Source organism: Acanthochromis polyacanthus, chromosome 5, assembly GCF_021347895.1.
Source record: "Acanthochromis polyacanthus isolate Apoly-LR-REF ecotype Palm Island chromosome 5, KAUST_Apoly_ChrSc, whole genome shotgun sequence".
Classification (NCBI taxonomy): domain Eukaryota; kingdom Metazoa; phylum Chordata; class Actinopteri; family Pomacentridae; genus Acanthochromis; species Acanthochromis polyacanthus.
The window spans coordinates 6,958,065-6,966,591 of record NC_067117.1 but is presented as its reverse complement, the minus strand read 5'-3'; positions in this window follow the sequence as shown (position 1 = coordinate 6,966,591).

Genomic DNA, 8,527 nt, shown 5'->3' with positions numbered 1-8,527 from the left:
TTTTTGTAGGCTGAAAACAATAAGCTCAGCTGAAGTGATCAACATGTAAATTGTAAGTCTAATACAGTCTGTGTATGCTTTAAAAACACACAAAAACACATTTACATAAACTTGTATAGGAATTATCATTGTTCAGAAATTATTATTAGAGGTGTTATTTGACTGAAATATTTTTCTATCTATGCATGGAAAAAAGGTCTTCTCACCATTATAACAAATATTAATCCTCTCCTTGCTCCCTCTTGCTCTCTTAAACACACTGAGCTGGTATCGGCCCGAGATAAACATTTGTGTCTGTAACAGGACATCATTGGCAGTGAGGCCCAAGAAACAGCCCCGAAATAGCTACAATTCCTCTTCACTACCATACAGGACTCACAGTCGCTGAGTTTCATTTTGTCGTTTCGTAACAGCTTGCATCACTTTATTACATGATGAATGTATCCCTGTCACAAAATCAGCTCCAATGCAAACTGCGCTGTCTGCAGGGGGAAAAAGGAACAACAAAAATGTGCTGTCAGGACAAGTGTTAAAATTGAGCAAACTTTAAAAGCTTGCCACTCTCTCAGTATTTATAGGACTCAAGCACCAGGCTGAGAGAGAGAGAGCCGGACGAAAGGCGGTACCGGAGAAAAATGGTAATATCCTGCAGGACTGCCTCATCTATCATGTCAGATGGCCTTAAAATATATTATTGTCAGAGTTTTCAGCTAATGCGCCTCTGCAATAAAAACAAAAAACAGGTCACAACCGACCCCTTCAAACATAAAATATGTGGTTTGATTACTGTCTCTTTTTTGTAAAGAGAAGCAGAATGTTTGGAAAACATTTAGTAAAGGAAAACTGCCTTGATATGCACAATTCTTTTTCACATTTTCAGACTACGATGGACGTGCTGAAGTTTATATGGGTTGATTAAGTAACAAAGTTGCTACTTTTTCCACTGTAACACACGTGTTTTGTGCTTAGTATGTACACAACCAGTCAAAAGTTTGGATACACCTCCTTATTTAGTGCTTTTTGTGATTGGCTCTTGTCAAATAGAGCTGTCAACTGTGTACCAACCTGACTTCTGCACAACACAACTGATGGTCCTAACCCCATTAAGAAGGCAAGAAATTCCACAAATTAACCTTGACAAGGTACACCTGTGAAGTGAAAACCATTTCAGGTGACTACATAATGAAGCTCATTGAGAGAATGCCAAGAGTTTGCAAAGCAGTCATCAAAGGGTGGCTACTTTGAAGAATCTAAAATTTTAAACCCATTTTGACTTATTTCACATTTTTTTGATTTACTATGTAATTCCATATGTGTTCATTCATAGTTTTGATGCCTTCAGTGACAATTTAAAATGTAAATAGTCATGGAAATAAAGAGAGGGTGTGCCGAATTGTTTTACTGGTAGTGTAGTTCAGAGGTTTTAGAGCTTCTTCCAGCCTTCCTGGATACATGAAAATGTGCCAATTCACGAGAAGGCTTCCATTTGAACATCCTTAGCCTAAGAGTTAAATGAGAGTCTGTAAATATTACGGGGAGGCATGACAGTTATTTTTTAAAACATATTTTTTAACACTTAATCTGATCTGTTAAGTATATATTTTGTAATGGATCTTGCAGGTTAACCAGATGCTACATGACCGTGGTTTTACATAAAGGCGTGAGCACAGCAGATGGTTGAAAGTAACTGCTGAATAGAGGTCGAAAGGTGAGTCCATACAGATGCAGTGAAGAAAGCTCCAAAGCATGCAAAAATGTTGAATTCTATCAAGAGTTAAAATTGAAAAAATATGTTTTGTAATTTACAGAAAGCCTATTTGAAACTTTGATTAGCAAAGAATCTCCAAGGCCACTGGTAAAAAGGACTGAATATAAAGCAGACAATCTTTGTAATGGTAACTCTAAAGTAATTGGGAACAGCACGGCCAAAGTACTGATCTGTTAATTTGTTGTATAAGCCAAGTGTTCAAAGAAAGTTAAGTGGGCTCTCGAAAAAGTTTTCACTTTTGTGTATGCTGCCCTTCATTCATGACCAATTTTCAGTAATTTCTTTTGCTTGTATTCCTTATTGTGCAAACATGGCCTTAAATCAATAAAATCCGATCTAATTTTATTTTTAGCTGGTTTTGATTGTATCATTTTCGCTTTGTTGTATTTCAAAATCATCTATCAAAAAAAAAAAAAAAGCAGCACCGTAAAATCTACTTCTGAGAAAAAGCAGCAAGGTTTCTATTCACAGAGTGAACCGTTGATATTATACTGGCTAAGGGTAATGGGTTTGTATTATCAGAAAATTGCTCATTAATGTTCCCTTGGAGGCATTTCATCAGTAAAGTAGGTTGCAGCGCAAAGTTTCTACTAGACACAAATTGTGTGTGATGTGGTGTCATATACAGAGTACACAACCTTGGGTCTTTTGACCAAAGATCTGAAGCAAAGCTACCAAAACATTAGCCCTTGGTATCAGGCATTACCTTCAAGCTTCTTCATGAGCTATCCATGTCTCTATGTTAAATAATAAATGAGAGGTTGTTTACATGGTTGTCCTCCAGAGAAGTTGTCTTTTAACTTTGTTACTGCACTGCATAATTGCAGCATATTTTTTCATGCAAATGATTACACACATCTTACAAATACAGGGAATTATACAGACATTTTTCTTTAAATAACCGCACTGATTGAAGTGTCCTGTATTTTCACACCTTGTGATTTCAGTAAAATAAAAAGAAAAAAAAGGACTCTTTCAACATTTGAGCTTTGAAGTCTTTCCATTCACCTTCCATTTTATTTTACTTCTGCCTTCTGCAGAAGGTCATAATCCTCAAAGGTCTGATTTCACCCGGCACTCTTTTTGAGGCAACTTCCATTCTTAAACAGAGGTCACAGTTTCAGAAAATATCACCTTCTTTTCCCTCAACAGTCCCACCGGCTCTAATTTCTTCCAAATTTGTCACCAACCTCAGGTGGGATTCCCTGACCGATCAGATCACTGAGCCTTTTCTGTCTCCAGTTGAAAGTGGCAGAGTCACTCAGCCTCAACTGACCTTCCATCCCTAGCCATCATTCCCACAGGTGCTTGGGGTGCTGTTAACATGCTGTTCGCTTCCCAGTGGATTTGACTGATCCCCATCTACTGGACCGGAGAGAGTAAGCCACGTAAAGAGACAGACTTTCAGGCAAGCAGAAACTAAGGCCCACACACATCCACACAGTAAGAGGAAGCAGAGATGAAGATAAAATCAAGGGGAAAACAGTGAGATTGGATGGTAAGGGGATGTACTGGACTGACTGACTGACTGATCTGTTTTCAGTCCACCAGAGACTCTGCTGATATAGGAATGAAGACAGAGCTGGAGAGAGACGCAGGCAGAAAGGGAGGATATGGAGGGAGAATATGCCCAATTTGATATGGAGTGGATGGAGTAGTTTGACGGAGCCTCCTTTCCACCGGACCACTGAGTGTGTTCAGGAGAAAGATTCAAGCAGACAGATAGGAAGAGAAAAATCAAGATCAAAAGAAAAGAAAAATACAGAGGTATATGGCGAGAGAAAATGTGAATAGGGGTTAAAATTTGTGCAGGAACTAAAAACCAGCAAGAACAAAAGTGAGGCTGACATTTCTGATTCAGGTTGTCATACTCAGCTCCAAATTGTCAAACCTGCCTTCATACTTTGTCAGCCTCAGCTGTACTTAAAAAGTTATGCTATAAGGTGGAACATTTTCATAGAGCCGGCATATGAAGAGTCACATGAACAGTCAGTCATTGAAATTCAGATTTCAGCAGCAGCACCTCACAGCAAAACCGAATGCAGCTTTTTAAGTAATGCAATTAATTCAACCCACCAACTACAGCGTGCTTAATTTCTATTAGGTTTGAGAGAAAATTATGAATCTTGCAATTAAATTTTACAAAGCAGCTGCTGGTTATTGAGATGCACAGGCTTACTTGGCATTTTGTAGTGTTGACCACAAAAGAAGACGGATGATTTTCTTTCTAGAAATATAATCGCAGGGCGCAGAAGACTTGGCTTCAAATCTTAAATGCTTCCATCCAAATAAAGTGACATCTAATTTACAAAAGCCCCAAATCAAAACAATGCATGCCTTGACAGTGACATAATTGAATTCTATGCATTTTTATTTATCCCTCATCTTCCATACAAACGGGCAAATATACACCTCAGAGCAAAAGATATGACACTGGATGGAAACACAGGAACACTACCCTGGATTGTAGACAAGGATGAACCTAGCATTTACCAGACAGACATTTATTTGTAAGAAAGACATGTTTAATACTGGAAAATATCATGTCATTAGGCATTTTTGAAAGTCCCCCCCCCCCCTCCCCCTTTCAGTCTTTTGCACTACAACCATGAGATGACATGCAGTTTTTTTGAGAAGTGAGATGAAAGTCTGGGCAAAGTTTAAAAGCTTTACAGTCTGGGAATGTGTCAGACACACAACCTGTGGTTTTAATTGATGCTTAATTGCAGCATGGGCAGCACATTAATAACTTATTACCTTGAGCCTCTCCTGAGATACTAGCCAGGCAACTCCTCGTGGGGTGTGTGTCATCACATCAAAACTGTGATTAAGGCAGTGGGAAAAGCACAGACCCTGATCACATTTTTTTTCACCTCCCAGGCTGATTTAAATGTAAATTCATTTTTATTTCAGCTCCTCCCCTCTTGACAGTGTCTTGGTATGGATGGAGGGAGGAGGGAGGGAGTTGAAGGGAAGAGGGCAATTCTGCCCAGGTAAGCATATTTAGTTTGTGTGGGTCTGATTCTAAACTAATTTGAATAACTGTGTGAAAGCCAATTTGGTTTAATTGAGCTCTGCTCTTCTGAACACCTGCAACTAGATTAGTGACTGACATTAAGTTGTTTTGCTGCATTGGGCCTCCAAGTGCTGCTCCTGCCGCTTCATAACTCTGGATTTACTTCCAAATTTTTAATACAAGACCATATGTGCTTTGCAGAATATGCAATGAGCTTGGCTTAGTGTTTCGCAGAGCAGCAGTGAAATATGGCCAAGAAAGGGAAAATAATACCCAGGCTAATCCATTCTACTCTCCTATGCCTGAGTGCTGTGACAAAGGTGGTTTATTACCATTACCATCACTGTATGATTATCAATATGTATTAGGGCATCTCACCATCGAGCAAAACCCCAACAGGCCATGACAGGACTAAAACAAACTGTGTTTCTGCTCCATCGAGGGAAAACATTAAGCAAAGATGCACATCCCCCCTGGCGCCACCCCAGTACAGCTGAATCTGCCAGAGAAGTTGAATGGGTATTTGTGTGAGCACAGACCAGCACACACACTTCCCTCAGCTTTTTGTTGGTCCGTGTGGTTCTATGATTTGTGAACCACCAAACTCATTGATCCACTCCTGTTCAGGACTACAGTATAACTGCTAGGCAAGCCCCCTGTTTTTTACTGTCCACCATTAAAATGGATGTCATTACACACCTTTTCCACCATGGATAGGGATGAATGAAACATAGACGTAAATGGACATCGATAGATAATTATTTCACTCTGAGTCAGTCGTATATCCAAAATTAAGGCAGGAATGACAAAGTGCAAGACACGTGATAAAAAAAAAGAAAGTCATGTGTTGTTTAAAATTGTTTCTGAAACCATGTACAGGACAATTTAATTCCTAATTCCACTTCAAACGACACGTCTGAGCATTTTTATTTGTAGTTTATCATTGAGGGACTTCTAGTGGGCACACTTAGCCCAGCTGTCTCAGCTTTCCAAACACTACATGTTCTGTTTGTAACATATGCACCTGGTCCAGTTTGCAGACCAAATACACAGAACATTTATGATAAGCAGTACAGACTCATGTGAACACTGTTTTAGAAAAGAATAGATCTGAGCAACTCATGATCTTTTCCAAAACTGAAAATCTGTTGTTGTTTTACTGCATTATTTATGCCAGAGACTGTGTGCCAGGGCAAAAAAGAAAAAAAAAAGTAAAAGGCATCCAGGAGACATTCTGAGCAGATTGCTCTTGGCATTATGGCTGTAGTGGTGTTCATCCTGTTCATGACCTGTTGTCATAAATATCATTTGCGCAGGTAAGCATCACTACAAAATTGCTGAAATGTATTATCAGTGGATGAATTGAAGTTTTAGGTTGCAGATAACATTAAGAGTTTAAGTTTATATACAATCCATTAGTGATTTTGGAGGCTAAAATGGACTAAAATAGTGAGATAAGTGTTAACCAGCGACTGGCATAAAGTTTACCCACTGCTAAAACTTCTATGGTTGGGGCCTGGTAAAGTGTTACGTCAGTGTAGCCCAACCCCAGCAGTCTAATTTTTCTTATTATAGTTTTTACTGCAGAAAGCATTAAATGTAACTTAATTGAGAATATAAGTTAAGGAAATGCCACAAGACACATCACAGACTAGTAGAGTTAAACCTGTCAGCCTGTAGAATAAAGTTAGGTGAATGAGCAAGTTTATCAGACATCAGAGATAAACAAGGAAAACCTAAATAAACAAACTACTGCAATAAAGAGGTAATATGAGGTTGTCAACCACTGCAACACTTATAGAATAGAATAGAATAGAATATGACTGAAATTTCGCTGCAAAAAGCGAATTGATAAAGAAAACAAAATGAAAAAAATTATTCTCAATAAAAAAATGTCATTATATACATGTAAATATATATATATATATATATATATATATATATATATATATATATAATTGTAACATTGAAACATATATGTAACATTGAAATGTAGCAGCAGTTTTGTCTTCACAGTATGTACGGGTGCCCAGAAGGATTATTTGAGTTCAAGAGTCTGATGGCTTGGGGGATGAAACTGTTACAGAACCTGTCCCTTCTCGTTCTGATGTTGCAGAACATGCTGAGAGAATTGTATTGTACTCAACATTTTATTGTGATATATGGTGATGTCTTTTGCAGTTTTATAGAGAAATCGTTCTTCAGTTTAGATGCATTTATATGAGTGTTTTCTGTAATTGTGTTCTCAGTAGCTATGGTGAAATATTCTGAGAAATTTAAAACAGAATGTCAAGTTGAGGTAATTACAGTCCATTTCACAGAGCTGAGTATATTAAGTGATGCTGACGATTGTCACAAATTGGGTTTCACACATGTAAGCCATGTAATTAAATGTGCTGCACCAGAGCAAGTGTTTCAGTCTGAGCCCGTGACAATAGAAACTAGGCATTGTGGTTTAATTGGTAGGTAGCCTATAATTTGGGGACATACTGGCCATCAACAGCGACCGTAATTCTGATGACTGCAGTCAGCAGCACTCTGGAAGTCCTGTTTGCACAGCAAAGCCACAGGATTCAGTTGCCTTCTAACTCTGGCCCGCTTTTTAAGAGGAAGCAACATGGAAATAAGAAAACTCCATCATTTCCAGAACACATACTCTCCAAGCCACAGGCAGTTCTTGCAGTTCAAATAAATGGGCTAAACATAGCCATTGAACAGGTTGTGGGGCATCCCAGTAGACCTCCCGACCTTCTGGGATTCTTTATAGAGGATGGAAGTAACAGAAAACTGGTTCAACGTAACACTTGAAGATTTGTAGGTGTAAAGTAGGAAGCTCTGAACCATAAGGATGTGAGTCTCCTTCTCTTCCTTGATCAGGACAGCCCCAGTATCCAGGATATTAGAAATATAACAAGACTTCTCAGCCTCACTGGATTCCCCAGTCATGCACAGATCACAATCATCATAGTGTCCGCGTCCAGAGCACCATTTATCACTTCTTGCCCTCTTTAACCAATTCAGCCTTGGATTTTGAAAAATCATCCTGATGAATCGCACAACTGTTTGGCAGGTTTTCTCTCCATTGGTGCCAACAATTTCAGTGATGTGCTGAATTTTTTTGATGATTAGATACAAAGAAAGCCTAAAAAGAGAAAGTTGCAGCACAAAATGTCAACTACTCGATTCCTCCATGGCACTTGAATTTTTGCAGATTTATCCACCTCTTAACATGGAGAGAATGACATACTGACAACATCAAAGATTGGACGAACACATCGAATGCCAACACTGTACTACATACAACGTATGACAGAGAAAAGTAGAAAGGCATGGTCACCAATGCGATTATGCAAGGCACCTAAGAAGAAGAATCCACCTCCCTTTACCTCCATCCATTGCTTCAAGCTAATGAATACTGTACCAGATAAAGCTGGCCACTATTCCTTATCACTTTCTGGTCAGTGAGGACAAATTGTCAAAGTAACATTAATTTACTAAAACTTTACAATTATTGTTGAATCTGGATCTGACTGGCTGTGAAACCAAATTGGAGACCCACTACTCAGGATTAATGGGATTATATATGCAAATATTTTGTCGTAAACTGGACAGCTTTGTGACACCTTCCATCCTCTGCTTTATAATTCTGTATTTGCTACTGATATGAGATTCAGGTAATGTTGGGAGAGACGGGACATGGACGGTTGGTCTCAAGTTTGCTGGGATTCAGCTAATTTTAAGGT